The following is an 18,362-nucleotide window of genomic DNA, read 5'->3' on the forward strand; positions in this document are numbered from 1 at the left end:
ATGAAATAGAAAAAAAAATCAAGATTCGCTCCGTATCCAAACAGAGTAAAAGCGGTAGTAATGAGCACAAAATTATTTCAACAAACAACTAATAGAAACTACAAAGCCAAACATCGGAGCGTGTGCGTGGGAGCGGGACCTCCGGGGCGTGTGTAATCCGTGGCGGCAACTTGCTACTATTTAGCAAACCCGAGGTTCCCGAGAAATGGCCGTATCCTGACGCAGACTAACACGAAGGCGGGTGGGTCTCATCTCGCCTTTGAAGGAATGCCGCCATTATTGACCCACCGTCCGTCGTCAGGGAAGCAAAACAAAACAAACCTCCGCCAAGAGAAACATCCGACGTTGTTGTTGTTGATGATGATGATGACGAAGACGACGACAGCAATCGAACAAGTAGCTACCCAATACCCATGTTTGAAGGTATGGAGGAAAAAAATCGAGGAAATATGGCTGTTTGCTACCTGTTTTGATTTCGGATTAGACCCCGACAATAAAAATCGATATTGCAAAGGCCGGGCCCGATTGTTTGATCTTTTATTTTCAAGTTTTGTTTTCCCCCTGGCGGCCGGCCATTGATGTTTTGTGACTACAATCGGAAGGTGAAATTGCTACCGATTTTTCCTCTTGTTTTAAAGGTTTCATTCCATTGCGGCGGCCGTTTGCTACCAGCTTTTTGAGGTCCAGGATGGATTTTTTTTTGTTTTTTGGTTCCTCCGATAGCATGGCTAATGACTTAATTTATTTCGAGTTGAGGTGTTAATTTCGACCTATTTTTCATGGATAAACACAGCTACCGGAGCAGCATCATTGCATAGGTCGGTGTTAACCCGTTCCGGACCTGCTCTGGTCCGGGCTTTTGTCGAATCCTCTTAGTTTTAATGAGATTTCCAAAAAGCGGCTACCGGTTTGCCGCCGTTGCTTACTTTTTTGATTAACTATTTTTCGGGTTGCTACCGGGAATCATCGTTGGCAAGTTCTTAGAACGAGACCACCAATCTGACAGACAGCCAAGTGATTGGAAATGTAAACATGATGCCTTGCTTCGGCTAGAAGTACTCTAACTTCGGTTCTATACATGAGATTTCGCTTCGTTCTGGTTATCGAGCGAATCTTGTAGTTGACTATTTTTTCAAAGGAAAACCTGCTTAGAAAATTGAAGTATCATTTATCCCTAAACACCCTGCTGTTCTTTGGTGACCGGTTTTTCTGTATGATTTATTTGAGCATTAACCGTGTGCCAAAATCAACGAAAACACTAAATGTTTATTCGCGGTACTTTATTATTCGAACATAGCTTAACACATATTGAACTTTCTGGGCTGAGGCTGTTTAACTTAACTCCTAATGACGCCTGAATGTATGCAATCACTATTTTTTTTTGCAATGTACATTAACTGCCAACCGGCAGATCCATGATTTGAAATTTTCCACAAAGAAATTTGTATTCTGCTGTTAGCTACATCCAGAAATCACCTCCTCCAATAATGAACTTTCTTGGAGGTGGATTTAGCGGTATAAGATTCTGTGCTGGAACGGCATTAACAAGCTTTCTAATAACTGGCATTGTCCACTGCATTGCATATGTCTGAAAGAAACCAAATAAAACATATCCTATAATATCCTATGTAAACTGGCAGGCAATAGAAATCAGTGACTAGTTTCTCAATCCCACCCCATTACTCTCCCATTCTCATCCTTTTTCCCTAAAAGACAATGTAGGATGAAAAATAAAACAACGGCCAAAAGGCAGACGTCCAATGCAGTTGGTTTTTTTTTGGTAATCGGTGGTGGCAGAAGAATTATGAAAATAAACTTCCGTTTGTCAACCGATGGTGGTGCACTCGGTAAAATGTTGAACTGGCAATCCGAGCTGAAAAGGTTGCTGTGAGATCGATTCTTACTATATTGTTTTTGGGATGAATTATCCAATAGGATGAAAAACCCATAGAATGTTTTTCTTGTTTTGCTTGAATGTAGTGCTCATGCATCATTTTGCTTGGGAGCTCAAGTCTTTGTGCCAGTCAGTAGTGCTTTTCCAATCATATAATCTTTGGTATAATGTATGCTTCAGCGCATTTTCTGCTCAGAGATTTGCTTAGTAGGGATTGGATTATTGCAACCTCTTCTACGGGTGTACTTTTCAAATAAGGCTATTTTGGTGAAAATTTAAGACTTACATATTATAATGAACAATATGCTAGGAAATATGGATTATGGTGGACGGTGAAAATAATCATAAAAAAACAAAAATGTTGGAAATCCGGAAAATTCTTTTTAAATATTTTTTTTAACGTAGAGAAATGAATCCAACTGTGTTAGATGAAATTTCAGGGACTAGATAAGAGAAAATCGATGTTGAAAAACATGCGAAAAAAAATTCGCCTTGTCTCCCGGTAGGACTTGAACCCACATCTTGCGCCTCTCCGGGGCCCATGTATTAACATTCTACTACAGGAGACCAACCTGGCGTATGAATATTATACTGGTTGAGTGTCGATGTCTATCGGAATGAAGGGAATAGTTGTCCCATGTGATCATAATCATTTTTCTTGGTCTATTTTTATTCCCATCATTTCATCTTACGGTAGTTGGAATCAAGTTTGGAAATTATTAAGCACGGCAAGATTTGCATTGTCTTCTCATATCCTGCACGGGTTGTCAGTTATGATGAGAAACAATGCGTTTGCCGTATTTGGATATCCAGCCAATTTCGGTGTTTGGCACCGCCTTATTTCACAGTTGGATTCATTTCTCTACAAAAAAAGATTCGCTGACTGAATGTTTGAGTCAAGACCCATCTCTGGGTCGCAGTTTAAAAATATTTGTTTTAACCTTCGACGATTACGTGTAAAAAAACATCCCAATGATACTCACCTCAAAGAAATGCTTCAACATATCAACAAAAAACTTTATCTTAAAAAGAGAACATGTATACGACTGTACTCAGAAAAATAACTCAATAATACAACGCACTCGAAACTTTGGAAAAATATAAATCAACTATTGGGTAGATCCAACCAATCGCCTACAATTAAACTAACCGAAGGTCAAACCTTATAACTGACAAAAAAAGTCTTGGCGATAAGTTCAACAGTTTTTTCTCTTCAATTGGATCCGACCTTGCCAAGGTTATACCAAATGAACCTGAGTTTGACGTTTTGTCCAATAGAAACGAGAAAGGGAATTCAATCTTTCTCCAACCAACAGATGAAAATGAAGTTAATCTGATTATACTGAACCTCAAAAACAGACAAAGTTGTGAACCGGATAGCTTCCCAACAAGTGTTGTAAAAAAGAACAACCTCATATTTTCTTGTCTTCCAGATTGCCTCAAAGTGGCAAAAGTAACTCCAATTTTTAAATCAGGTGATCCAGAAGATGTCAACAATTATCGTCCATTTCTTCGCTGAGCGTCTTCAGCAAAGTATTCGAGAAATTACTAGTAAACAGAATCATGAGTTTCCTCAGTAGTAATAATATTTTATACAAAATGCAATACGGGTTTAGAGGAGGATCAAGCACTCTTATAGCTATTTCTGAACTAGTTGACTCACTAATAACAGAAATTGATTCTAAAAATATTGTTGGAGCCTTATTTCTTGACCTAAAAAAGCTTTCGACAAATTGAATCCTGAAATTTTACTAGACAAATTGAACAAATACGGAATAGGGTGCAAAGCAAATGATATAATTCGAAGTTATTTGAACAACAGAAAACAATTCGTTGTGGTTGAAGGAATAGCCAGCGTATTGAGAAATATTAGTAAAGGGGTTCCACAGGGCAGTAACATTGGTCCTCTACTTTTTCTTGTGTACATTAATGATATTTGTAATCTTCCTCTTCTTGGTACAGCACGGCTTTTTGCAGATGATACTGCTTTATTGTACACAGGAAAATCCCCAAATGTTATAATCGAAAACCTGGAACATGATTCGAAATTGCTATCTAAATTTTTCAATAGCAATTTACTCTCTTTAAACTACGGAAAACTAAATATATGTTATTTCATTCCTCCAGGAAAAAAACATTCTCTACACAGGGATCCATATATGAATCAGTTTGCTATAGAAGAAGTAAAAACTTCAAATACTTTCAAACATTTAGATAGTACCCTTTCTTGGAGTTGTCATATACAACATAACTTCAAACTCGGCTAAATGGATGCTTAAAAAATATTTACAATCTTCCTTTGCTGCATCCAACTAGACTTATTTATTCATCCAGATTTCATAATATTTTACCTTTATCCGATATTTGTGATTGAGTTTTGGATTTATCACAGCGAAGGTTTGTTCTTCCAAATTATCGACGTTTTTCGGTGAGGTTTATCTATATATATAAAAATGAATTTCTGTCTGTCTGTCTGTTCCCTATAGACTCAGAAACTACTGAACCGATTTGCGTGAAACTTGGCAGGTGGGGGTATTGGAGGCCGGGGAAGGTTTCTATTATGGTTTGAGACCCCTCCCCCTAACAGGAAGGGGGGGAGGGGCCTCCCAAACAATAGACAATTTTTTGCATAACTCGAGAACCAATCAAGCAAATGGTATCAAATTTGGCATGGAGTGGTATTTGGGGACGGGGAATATTTCTATGAATATTCGCTGTTCTATTCGCTTTACGAAATTTAGGATGGTCTCAGAACCAATTACCTAGCTATGAATCACGTTGCCTGCTTATAAACATGGAAACATTAAGTGTAAGAAGAGAGTTTGCTGCAATCTGTTTTGTAAACGACATAATTAATCAGCGCGTTCAGTCTGCTTATCTACTAAATCAATTAAACTTTTATTGTCCTTGCCGTCATTTAAGAACAAGAAATCTTTTCATTATAACCTCTACTCGAACTGATTATGGAAAATATAGTCCTGTTAATTGTTTAATGTATAGTTATAATAAACATTATGAGAATATAGACTTAACTATGTCAAAACAGCAGCTGAAAAAAGGTTTTTACGGTAACAGGCACCGAAGAACCTGACTTTGTAAATGTAAAGAAAAATTATTATTATTAAGCTTATTTGAAAATTGTAATCTCTAGGTTTAAGTTATTATATATATGTAGCCTACACTGTTTGGCGGAATAAATAAATAAATGGAATGGTGGAAATTAGGTACCCCTCCCTCCTCTCAGTGGGGTGATAGGAAGGGGAGAAACCTTAGAATTTTTCATAACACCGGGGTAAGTGGGGACGCGGGGTAAGTGGGGACGGTGGCTATAAAAACAATACTGTAAACTATTTTTTCAAACTTTGAATGTAGAATGTTAAATTTACTTGTAATCTATCCAAAAACTGTAAAAGAGATACGGTTCCGACAATAGCGGATGTTTACGGTGACTTTTTGTTAAGTTTCTATTTTTAACTACGATGTGGAGTTGATGTGCATCTTTTTCAATCGCAAATTTCTCTTAAACTAGCTGGCTCTTGACGAAAAACTTTACATTGAAACAATCCTTGAATTCGAAACAACAAGTTAGGAAAAGAAACGACGATTAAAAATTAAGAAAAAATAGTTTATTTTAAAAAATCTAAAATGTTGTCTCCAAACCCTACCTGGGGTAAGTGGGGACGGCTTTATATATACTTGATGTTTACACATTTTTTCAATTTTCTCCCCTTCATTCAATACATTTTAGCTTAATTTAGCATTCGGATCATGAAAAGTTGGGAAAAGTACTGAAATTAGTATATATTTTCGATAAAATCGGATCTCGTGTGTTGTAACATAAATTGAACACAATAATCACTACCATGAACTTTTTTCAAAATTTTGGACGGATCGAGTAATAAAGTAACGTATTCAACCAAAAAAACACAAATTAGTTGAAAATTTCCTGAGAAATCAAAGGGAAAATCTACCGTCCCCACTTACCCCATAAAGCGGGGTAAGTGAAGACACCAGCTGTCCATAACAATTTACGTGATAACTTTTTACGCTTTGCGTCTATCAAGCTCATCTTTTCAGCATTTGTAAACAACATGTTCTGCTTTACATTGAATGCAATTTTATCAAAATTGATCCACTGCTGATTTTTTAATGATTTTTTAAAGTTGAACTATACGAAAAACCGTCCCCACTTACCCCGGTGTACCTTAACTCGAAAACTAATCAAGATATTGGAACCAAATTTGGCATGGGAAGGTATTTTGATACGAAAAATATTTCAATGATTATTTGAGACCCCTCCCTCTTTCCGGTAGAAAGGGGGAGGGGGCCTCTTTCATATTTTTTACATAACTCAAAAACTAATAAAGCAAATGGAACCAAATTTGGCACGGGAGAGTATTTGGATACCAAAAGTATTTCTATGAATATCTGGGACCCCTCCTTCTTTCCAGTAGGGAGATATAAAGGGGGGAGGGGGCCTCTTTTATAATTTTTACATAACTCAATAACTTATTAAGAAAATGGAGCCAAATTTGGCATGAACGGGTATTTGGGAACGTGACATATTCTTATGATTATTAAAGACCCCTTCCTTTTTCCAGCGGGAGAAAAGATAGAGGGAGGGAAGTTTCATACAGTTATGACTGCATTTCTCAAGAACTACAACAACAAATGGAACCAAATTTGGCATGGAACGATATTTGGGTACGAGAAATGCTTCTATGAAAATTTGGTATCTATCACTCCGTCAAAGAGGTGGATGAAAAGGGGGAGTATTAGCGGAAATATATATAGGAGGAAAGGGGGGCTTCCATACAATTTTTTTGCATAACTCTAAAATTAATCGAGCAAATGAAACCAAATTTGACATCAAAAAGTATTTGAGTACGAAAAATACTTTTTCTATGTGAAACAATTCCTTTCTTGCAATTGGATGATAGAATTGGGAATATAGGAGGGGAAGAGGAGGCTTACATTTAACTTTTTTTTTTACAAAATCCGAGAAATGGACAAAATTTAATATGGAAAATCTTTTGGTATGATTCTATGATTATCTGACACACTTCCAGTGAGTAGGTACAAAGTAGGAGGGAGGTGAGCCCAATACAATTTTGTTAGCATAAGTTCTCAACGAATAAGTTCTAACGAAGCCAACAAATGGACACAAATATGACATGGAAAAGTACTTGGTTACGAGATATATTTCTACGATTGTTATAGACCCTTACGCTTTACAGAGTAGAGAGGGGAAGAAAGGAGGAGGCTCCATATACATTTTGTTTTAAAGATAAAAAACTTATCAACCAATCAATGGAACTATATTTGATATAAGAGGATTTTTGGAAACGAAAAAAATGGGTATGATTATTAAAGATCACGACCTCCATTCAGCAGGAGGTGAAGGAAAGGACAGGGGAGGGGGCTCTTTCATCAGTTTTTTAGCATAAATCCAGAACATATCAAGCCAAAACAACCATATTTTATAATTTAGATTGTTTGCGTATGATTAATTTGAGACCCTCCAGACAGATGAAAATTATCAGATCTTTAACACAAATTAAGAGAGCAAGATTCAGAATATTAGTTCAAGTTATCTTTGTGTTGCAATTCGAAACTCCAGCTGCAGCTTTCATTTTATAGCGGTTGCTTATGAATTATGTTATTATTTGATTTAAAATAATGCCAACAAAACCAATAAAAATTTGAATAATTTATGAAAATATCATTTGATTTTGAAAGGTGTAGCAAAGCACACCGGGTCAGCTAGTTAATAATAAAACAGATTTACCAGTCCATACGTTTCGAGCTACTCTGGCATTCGCTCCTCCTCAGGGACACTAAAATTATATTTTACTTTTTAACATTAAACTTTAAATCTAAATTTTTAATTTTAACTTACAATTGACTGGCCATCGTCTGAACTATTTTGATTTTGGACAGTTTGTTTTGTTGTGCGTTTACATTTGTCCCTATATTTGTGATTTCCAAACTGTATTGTAGGTATTTGATAACCTGCATTAAACAACTACCACTCAAAACCTTCGTTTCACATTAGGAATAAGAACACATAACACTGTATACTTAAATCTTCATCTACGCTGTCGATCCTTAACTTCCTTAGGACAGAAAAGTATTTCGTTTATTGGATAACAAAATATAATTCCTTGCCCAATGAATTAAAAGAAATCAATTCTCGATCCGTTTTCAAAGTCAAATTGCTTCAAATGTTTAAAGATAAATTAGGTCCGTAAAACCAGTCGAACCAAGTAAGCCTTGAGTATTTTTGTAGCATGGTAGCGTTAATTTTTGTTAGTTTTTAGTCATAACTTATTCTATTAATTTTAGTATTACTTTATAAATAAATTTTAATTTTTTTTTATCTTAAACATGAATCTCTTTAAAGGAAATCTTTTTCCAGTGAGATTCATAATGTAAATATGTTTAGTGTATCGCCGCATTTCCCGCATTAGATTATAAACTTTGAATTCTTAGCATGAGTAATGTTTTGCCCGCGTTGCGTATTAGTTATTTTATTTGTTATTTTTTTTACTGCCAGACGTGCTGAGAACAGTAGCGTCCATTACCGTCCGCTGTATTTAAAAAAAGGTTACTGTTTGCGTTGAAATCCATTGTAAATAATTGATATAAACAAAACAAATACCATGACCTATAATTGACAGACTTATTTGACATGTCGCTTAGAAGTTCCAAATAGGTTCTTTAAAACACCTAGAAGTATCTTGAAAGGTTCGTTAGAAAGTTCTCAGTGAACACAACCGACTTTCTTAAAAGAAGTTGTATTAAAAGCGCTTAGAAGTTCCGTTATCGATATTTTAACCTCTCAAAAGGTGATGGTAGTCCCTGAGTAACTTGTACGTGAAATGAGTCACCTGAAGCTCCCGTAAAACATTTTTCAGCCAAATACGAACTTTGGAGTTCCATATTTAGGTAAGAACGCGACTTTTGTTTGCTTGGGAGGTGCGTTCAATGGAGTTTGGTCGAAAGGCATCGAAATCAATTTACAGCTGATCGGAAAGATCGGAATTTGAAAAGGCGGTTTTCTCAAGGCAAATTCTGATTTTTTTTTTTTTTGGTTTCGATTATAGTCGTTTTACCATCTTTATGGCATTCGCGACTCTATCAACGTTGCAGTTGGCGGATCGTTATTGAAAAACTCATCCGGTACAACTGTGTTCGATGTTTACTCTTGGGCTCGAACTCACGGACATCGGCTCAGGAAGCAACAGACTTGCCAACTGAGCTATATCACAAGCCCTAAGCAAATTCTGATGAATCCGTCATTTGTTTTAAGAAATATTTTCAGATCAAGGAACTTATTTCCCATAGTCCTAATTAAATTTTTTTGATTCCAAAGAGTGTTCAAAAATTATTGTTAACAAACATGTTAACAAATTGGCTCGCCTCCGACGGACAGTAGTCTTAAATCACTCTAGGTCAAAGACATTTCATTTTACGGCACTAAGAATACGATCTACGCAAACTTATTTTTTAATTGTAAGTTAAGAACTGTTATTCATTTATCCTTTTGTATTGGTTGACTTGCTCGACACACAAAATCCCTATCTTAATGGGTTTTTAATATGAAATGTAACTAAATTCTTAAGTTCTAAATTTGAAACCAACTATTTCAACTTCAAAATTCATGCATTGAATTCTAATTTTATACATCAATAAATTGGAAGGCGTGTACGAGGTGTTCAATACTCACAAAAGTCAATAAAACTAGCAAAAAATAATCTAAAACCTAGTATCCATTTTTTTTTATTATCGATCTTTTTATTATAAAAAACTCCTATAAGTCATTACAAATTTTATGTTAATATGGAATATTCTTCACATAGCAAATTTGAGCCTCATTTTTTTTTTCTTGTTCTTCTCAATGTTCAACTTGACATTCAATAGGGGTTTTTTTTGTATCAGCTTTTTTTCGAAATAACTTTTGAAAATAGATTAATTAGAATTTTTTTTGCATTCGTTGACAAACCTTGAAAACTGTAAAATAAAGGTTTTAAATCAATTATCAACTTTCGGCAAGACCGCAAGTACATTCAACTTCTGCGAAAAAAGTTATAAAAGATTTGTATTTGTTTCCTTTATCCCATTTTGTAAAATACGATAATTGTTAACGAATTTTTCGAAAAGTTTTTAGCCAAATTGAATTTAATATAGTTTTTTTTAAAGCAATTATTAAATCATTTTGTTAGAATTAACAAATTTGTTCAATTAAATAAAACCTTTTTCTCAATCTTTTTTCTCTAATGTCAGAAATACTAGTGTTTTAAAATTTTGAAAAACTGTAGAATTGAACTTTTTGAGATCATTTTTCATTATCTTTGTCAAAATATTATGCTTTAATTCAATGAAGCATGAGAAACAAATTCAGATTATAATTTATTATTTAATTTAGATTTGATCAATAGATAAACTAGTTATCACTGATTGATTTAACTAAAAAATCATCTCAACTTCATTTTAGAAATCTTAAACATCTCATCACCAAAACTAAAGGTGACAGACAAATTTTAACAAAAGATTAGAGTTCAGGACGTCGAAATCTATCAAATTTTTATAACTTTGTTTTACTTTTTAATTTTTTTTGTTATACTTTTAGTTCGTCTTGGGTTTTTAATCCTGAATTTTTATGTTTTGAAAAAATAAACTTCTTGGAAGCCTAGATCTAAATTTTTTTTATAAGAAAAGCATTCTACATTTTGTCCTTTCCAAACATTCCAAAGGGCGGCGACTAAATATTCAGTGCTTAAAATTTTCAATTACGTATCTGAGCTCAAAAATAAAAATGTTTCACTTATATTTTTAACCATCTTTCCAAATCGTTCAAAATGTGTTAAAAATTCTTCGAAAAGTTCGAAAATGATTTAAAATAGCAGTAAAACTAAATTTTATTGAACAATGTTCACTAAAATAACTGAATTCTTCATGCTTTCAATATTAACAATGAAGAAAATTAATTTTAGTTAAGATGATCAATATCCACAATTATTTTGCTGCAATTTTTATTTATAATGGTTTTTTTCTAACCTGCTATGAAATTTATTCTATAATTCGGTTTTGATTACTTTTCAAATCTTGTGTTATATTTTCTATATTCTATTTCTGTGCACTAGTTCTAATGTTCACTGTGCACTAAATTTCAATTCGTATTCTATTACTGTTGTTTTTTAAATATTGATATGAATTTGTGTAAACTGGACTGCTTAACATTTTACTTACAAACAAAAAGATTAGTTCATAATATGGCTAATCGTTTTGAATAATTTATCATTGACTTACCAGAAAATCGCAATGATTAAAAACATAGATTCTGATTGATATTGAATCGTATCAGCAAAACTTATTAAAATTTCGAGCAGGTGTGATGGCCATTCATGAGTAAGAAAGTATTCTATTAAAAATAAACTTGCTTATTTGTTGTGCATTTTTGGTATTGTCATTATTTCTAGCTAAATTTAAATTTCGAAAACCTCCCCCATGCACGGCTCCTTTGCATTCATCAACGATATGCATCATCATCATTTATTTCTACTCCCCATGTAAGAGTCTAATATTAAAATCACTCTGTGACAAAAATGGATCATAATTATAATTTTCTAGAAATACAATCATGATATTATGAAATAGGATACGGTGGATTGATTCTATATTTTATTTGATATTTTTTCATATTTCCATCTTAACTATTAAGGTTTCTATCACGTATTGGCTTATCATGATTTTTGGTGTTTGCCCTTAATATTTGATAAATTTTCCGAAATTTCCATAAAATACTTCAAATTTTATTTCTTCGCCCCTTTGGGGCTTTCCGAAGGGGGATGTAACAAAGGGAGAAATTGATATTTGTTCCGGCATAAAGTCTTCCGTTAAAGGAACTAACAATTTTTGCAGATTTTTTTTTTGATGGTCCCACAGGCCCATTTGGGTCCTTCCTCTACCCCATAAGCATCTTTAGAAGTGGGAGGGACAGTTTATCCTTAGGATAATTCATATTGTTTACTTTATTTTATCAATTTCTGTACGACTTATTCGTCTTACTCCCGCGTATGTCCATCACCGTACAATTTCTATCTGATGCTTCGTCAGATCTTCATCACTATTGTATTATCCTTTTTAGGATTAGTCCTTTTCTCAAATTATCTGTTTCACGTAATCTATTGCCAGGTTCTTAAAAGTGTTTAAGTTTGGGCTGTCTTTGATGCTTCTTGGTTGGTTGTTATACATTTTCAATCCGTTATAGAACACAGAACGTTTTGTCATCTCTTTTTTCGAGTTTGATAATCTAAAATCATGTGCTCTTCTTGTATTGTATCCGTGTACATCAATTCCGTACTGCAGACCGTCTGATAGATAAGCTGGAAGCAATCCTTTAATCATTGAGATGGAGTATGATGTCCAATACTTGGCGGAAAGTGGCAGATATTATTTAGTTTTGTTGTAGAATTTTAAATAAATGTCGCTCAAAAAAAAAAAAATGTATAAAAATGACTACCATGGGGGTTTGATTTGAAATTCTTATTCAGAATACAAAAAATTCCGGTTGTTTTATATTTTGAAGTACTGATTTCCAGCAATTGAGATTGCTGGATTTCCAGTAACTGATTTTGCTGGATTTTCCAGCAATCGAAATTACGGGAAATTTTTCTGAAAAGCCAGCGGGACAAAATCCAGCAAAATAAAATTTGCTGTGTAAACAAAAGCTACTCTACACTGAACTATGAAAATACACAAACTTGAGAATTCCCATCAAACCGAATGCAATTCCCTCCCTTCATATTTGGTTATAGATTACATAGCTCAAAACGAGGGCTCCTCTCTAAAGAGAACTCATCTATCAAAAATCGGATACCGTAGTAGAAGTCGAATCGTAGTCTATTACCTACATCAACTTAAATGGGAGAATTCTAAACCAGGAATGAAATTTTTCCTCAAAAAGAAGTTCTCCGCAAACAATTTGTGTTTTGGAAAAATCTAAAAAAATCAAAAATAGTAACTCAGATTCGGGAGATGCGAGTTCTCATGTTTCGGAAATATCGGTTTTTGTGTACTAGCAAGTGTCTCAGTGTCTTTTTTAATAATTAATAACTAAACTTTTTTTCAAAACACTACTTCCACTGTACCGAACCTCATTCTAAGATCACTAGAGACGCAAAAAATAATCGCGGGTAATTACTAGGTCAATCCGAACACCACAAATTCGTCACTGTCACCCTAAACGGTTCTGCCCGCCTAAGCACGATGGTCCCAGTAGCGTTATCCATCCGTCAGCACCGAGTCAAACTCTGCGAGCCGAAATGGTTCGTCCATGCGCTAGAACTTCTGCTCCCCTGTGTTTGAGTGCGCCTTTCTGCAATGTGTAACCTGCACCGCACCAGTTTTTGGTACGGTTTCTGAATTTGAAATCCGCCAATCGCCGAACAGTCAAACGGGGCACAGTGGGATCGGGATAACGTTTTTAGCTCAAGTTTTTTGACTCTGGTGGAAAGAAATTATGACCGATTGATTCTACTGATATCACTGTGCCAAGTTGACTTGAGCAGCACCAAGCGAAGAAATAATTAAAACCCGTCCTCTCCCAAGAGATGTTCTTTTTAACCACTTTTTCTCGCTACGATGGCCGGTTGACTGCACCGGGAACACATTTTCTATTTGATTAAAGACGACAATTTAAAGGTGCTTAATTAAAACGGATTTTCCGCGGTTCTCTGTGCCTGCTTCCATTTCGAATTTCGATGCCGATGCCAGGGCAGTGGGTGGGTGGATGGATGAAGATCTTCGAGACTTCGGGGTGTGTTGTTTCATTTAGCGCGTGTAATGTTTAATTTGCTAATTATTTTAATTATTTATGTACAATTTGCACCCATTGGCGGGAAATATGAGTGCGCTTGAAGATTGGGCACCGTAATGCGGTCTAAATTTACGGATTCGAGGACAGGATGTGCTTAGGCGTGCGGGAAAAATGCCGGCAAATCGCGGGATCTCCATTTGGCAGTTAGATAACATCATCTAGCAAATTGCTGGTTGGTATTGCTCTTTCGATTTTTTGGAAAAGCTGTACACATGTCCCGATTCGTCAGATTGGCAACGATAATCCATAACAGAAAAATAGCAAGCGGTGCCGTTTTGACAAATCGCCAAGGTGTCTGGCACTGGATCATTCACGCGAGCACAACACCGGTGGGCTGTTAGATGGTTGGGCAACCGTAACGCTTCACTTGGGCGAGCGTTTCTTCGTTTGACAGCTGTAGTAGCCGTTTCGACCCGATAAGCGTAACTTTTTCTCCTGGGTGGCAATTTCTCGGTAAGTGTTGTTATTTTAGTGTTCCCGCTTGTGTGTGGTTTCAAGTTGATTTTTGGCAAATATGATCACAAACCGGTTGCAGTTTCCCAACCGATCATTATCCAATCAAACGTGAAGGCCCCGTCAATCGCGGAGCGCGGTTTGCGTGCGGCTCTTCCGTTTGCAATTGGACCAATTAGCGACGGTTGAAGTCCTACGGTTGAGGCATCCAGTCAGTCGGAACATTTCGTTTATCTCTCGTTCTCTCTTCCTCTGTCAGTCGGTTTCGAGCACCATGTGACCGATATCTGATCCACTCGACTCCACATTCTGCCTGTGAGTAAACATGCTGTGACGGGAAGAGCTTCGGTTTCAAATTAAATTAATATAAATTATCCGACTTTCCGTTTTTGCAGATTTGCTTACCTACTAGTGCGCTGACGCTCGAACAAAACCGAACGACAATTGCACATATGTCATAATATTAATGAGCAAAATATCTCAATCTCGAGCCGCTCGCTACCGGCAACCGCAAGCACATGTTAATATGTACATACGTATGCAGATGAAGTGGTTCAATGTTTTTGCCCGCGCCCGGGAACGAACGGATTCGATTCGCTACGCAGCTGAGAGAAGATTGTCTCCATTCGTAGTCGTCGTCGTCGTCGTCTTCGTCACCCGTCACTTGGCTTGGGCGGTTCAAGCAGTTGCTAACGACAACGCATCTGGTTTGAATTGTTGTCTGTCTGTCTTTGCGCTGAGTGAGCTACCAACAAATGCAGTTATTATGGGATGTAAAGTGCACCAACAACAGCAACAACGGTCTCATTAATTAGTAATTGGTTCGACGAGGGATCGTTATTTCTCCCATCTCTGGGAATTTCCACCCGTTGCCGGTTGTCCGGTGTTGGTTGATTTAAGCCCTCAGGCGACGATAAAGATGCAAATTTTCCCTTTTCGCTCTTGTTTGATAGACTGTCATCGAGGTTACGAGGTGATTGGTTCATTTTCCGCACATCCTTTCACATCACACCATTTATTGTTTCATTAATTCATCAACAAACATGAACACTTAAACTGTTATACGCAATGACAAGGATCGGATTATAACAGAAGTTATTTGAGAATTTGAATTGTCATTTGAAATGTTTTAAAATGAATGCCCTTGAAATCGAGACGTGAAATTAATTTGACCAATGATGCTAGTCGCCAATAGGATCTTTTTCCATTCTTCAATTTATTTTCATTTCAACCTACTTCACTATACCGAATGGCTCGTGAAACTCAGCCAATCGTCGATCATCACCCTCAAGTACATAATCACACGCATGGAGCTGCAATCGTTCCTGTTTGTGCTGATATCAGGTAAATGATCAGCACCATCTCGGTCTTGTGCTGAGCCATACGAAAGCTCTCGGAGCGCATCTAACATTCGACTTGTTCGATTGCTACTGTTGCGGATAGCTGCACTTCCTCTGTTGACGAGCCCGATGCCAGGAGAACCACGGGCTATATGCTGGTGGGTCACCTGATGGCTTTCCCAGTTTCGACAGGAGCACCAATCGCTGCCGCTTCCACACATCAGGGAAGACCTCCTCATCCACGTACTGTTGCAATGATGACCGGAACATTTTAGGGTGTTCCAAGATCGCGGCCTTCACTGCCAAGTTCGGGATGTCATCCGGACCCGGAAGTCTGCGAAATTAGCTCCTCCACGCTCGTATCCAAGTTGTATGGGACTATCGGCCACCTGATTCTTCGTGCCGTGGGAACAGCTCACTCCGCGTCTTGGCCATGACAATCCCGTAAGCGTCGCTCCAGGTGTTGCCTGAAACATGCCTTTTGTTCGCCTTAATTGCCCTGAAGAGGACAAAGCTCCAATTTGCGTAGGGCACCCTACGCTTCTCTCTCGCTGACTAGGTCCTTGTTATCTGCAAAAAAAGGCCGAGCCCGTAGGCAGCTAGCACGCAGGTCCGCAATTTCCATCGCCCAACAATATACGGGTTGCCTAGGGTCTTTCCGCATGGTCCTCCTCGTCATCGTCGCGTGCCATGCGCGTGCGGGTACCCTCGTTAGGTATTCCGCGGACATGTTTTCCAAGTTTCGCTCCCACTTTAACACTTTGACGAAGACGTTCCGGTTGAATTGTGTTGTCCTCCAGAGGAGTGCTCCTGTTGTCGTACCTCTTCTACCTGTCCACTCACTTGCGCCCACACGATGATGGATTCGCTTCCATTCCTATGGTAGGTCCTTGTATCGCCCACATTCAACAGGTCTACGTTCAGCATTGCCAGGGTTTATAGTAGAAGTTGACCCCTGGGATTTGTATGACGACTACCCCATTCTACGGCCCACGCATTAAAGTCCCCGCCGGTGAAAATGGAGTTTCCACCCCTAAGACCCTCAACGGTTCTATCCATCATAGTGCCGAACCTCTCCAGGGACTACCAGGGACGCAGCTACAGATGAAAATTCCGTTAACTTTGGCTGTCGCGAAGTCTTCCTCTCTTTCCGACACTACCTCTTGTATGGGGTATATTCCTGTAACCCATAGAACACCGCACCTTTAGCCGTCCACACTTCAGTGCTGCGTTTGCTGTCGTAAGCAGAAGTTTCTCAAATGCTACCTGTGTTCAGGATTTTGGAGGACGCTCCCGCATCCTGATCGAGATCTAGTCCGTCTCAATCTTACTCAGGTTCTTCAAAGCGTTTTTGACCCCACTTTCTGTGTTTATTTCGTCCAGTTTTTTTTTTATCCTGATGGTAAACGTGATGCTCGCTCGGGGCACGGATTTCCGCAGTCTCCCGAGTATCCCCGAGAGTCTTTGCGTGAGCGAGCACGCTATACTTTGCACTCTTGGTGATTGAGCCGCGTCTGAGCTCAAGGATCAACTCGCCAAAGCGTGCCGGGCGGATTCTCCTCACGTCCCCTCCTTGGCCAACTAGCCTATCGCTCGTCTTCGATGAAGGACATTCCCTGACCCGGTTAGATTTGGATTTGAACTTGGGCTTGGCTTTCGCGGCCGTTTTCCTTTTTCGCTCAACTGTCTGCCACCCAGTTGGCGCTTCAGGATCTTGGTCTTCTTCTTTATTTTCGCCCAGATTCTGCCAGACCTTAGGACTCCGAGCTCTTTTCTTCGGGGCTTCAGATCGCGTCCCCCATGGGGACCCTCTTTTCCTCTTGCCGTTTTTGGCATATTCCGCTGTGCCGTCGATCTGCACGAAGTCGCTCATCTTCTTCTTCCGAATGGTTTTCGCCCGTAGAGGGTTCACCGTATCTTCTTCACGTGTCTTCCTCTGGCCCTCCGTTGCCGTCAGAATGCTCACCACTACTCGGTTCGTCGTGACGAAAAGTGTCATCACGTTGGCGAATTTCTCCCGGATTTCTTGGTGGATGTAAGACTTCTTCTTAACAGATTTCACCAAGTCCTGAACGCCCGCCATTGCCACTGCTAGTTTAGCAGGAGCCTCAGGGTCCTGAAGATTCGGGGAGCTTAGGAGTTCCCCGACTGCCTGCTGGACCTCGACGAAGGGGTCTTCCCTCTCTCCGGCTTCTACCGGCGTCCTCACCGGCTATGGCTATGGCCATTAAAAACCCATGATTGGACAATCCACGTTAAGCGTGAGAAATGTCACGTAAGTTATAACCTTGGGTTGGCTACTGTCCAGCACTACTAAGACGCTCCTTCAGACGCCTCAGGGTCGACTTTTCGTCAATCAAAAACTGCAAGGAAATACTAGCAAATTCAATTTCGAGCTCCGCTCGCCAATCTTTATTCCAACTTGTCGACAATTTTCCAACTATCCCCCAGTGACTGTGTAAAAACTCTCCTACTTTACGCTTCTGCTTCAGGCCCTTTTTTTCCTTGTAGGGAAGAGCCCGCTGCGACCAGTAGTTGATCTATTGTGGTAATTACCCCGCGTTACCGTATGCTATCAGGCTCACCTGCACTATGGGTTGAAGTGACAGTTGATTGCTGACTAAGCATTTTATCCCAATCAGGTATGATATCAAAGATGTATGATACAACCTTATTAGGGCTGATATGCAACCTCTTCGTTCTTGGTTCACCCCTTCTCACACCGTTGGATGTCCCGTGTCTCCTTGTAGTTGTTGAAAGAGGCACACTCGTGGCTTAGGTGGGTTCGTAGTGC

This window comes from Uranotaenia lowii, chromosome 1, assembly GCF_029784155.1.
Source record: "Uranotaenia lowii strain MFRU-FL chromosome 1, ASM2978415v1, whole genome shotgun sequence".
Lineage (NCBI taxonomy): Eukaryota > Metazoa > Arthropoda > Insecta > Diptera > Culicidae > Uranotaenia > Uranotaenia lowii.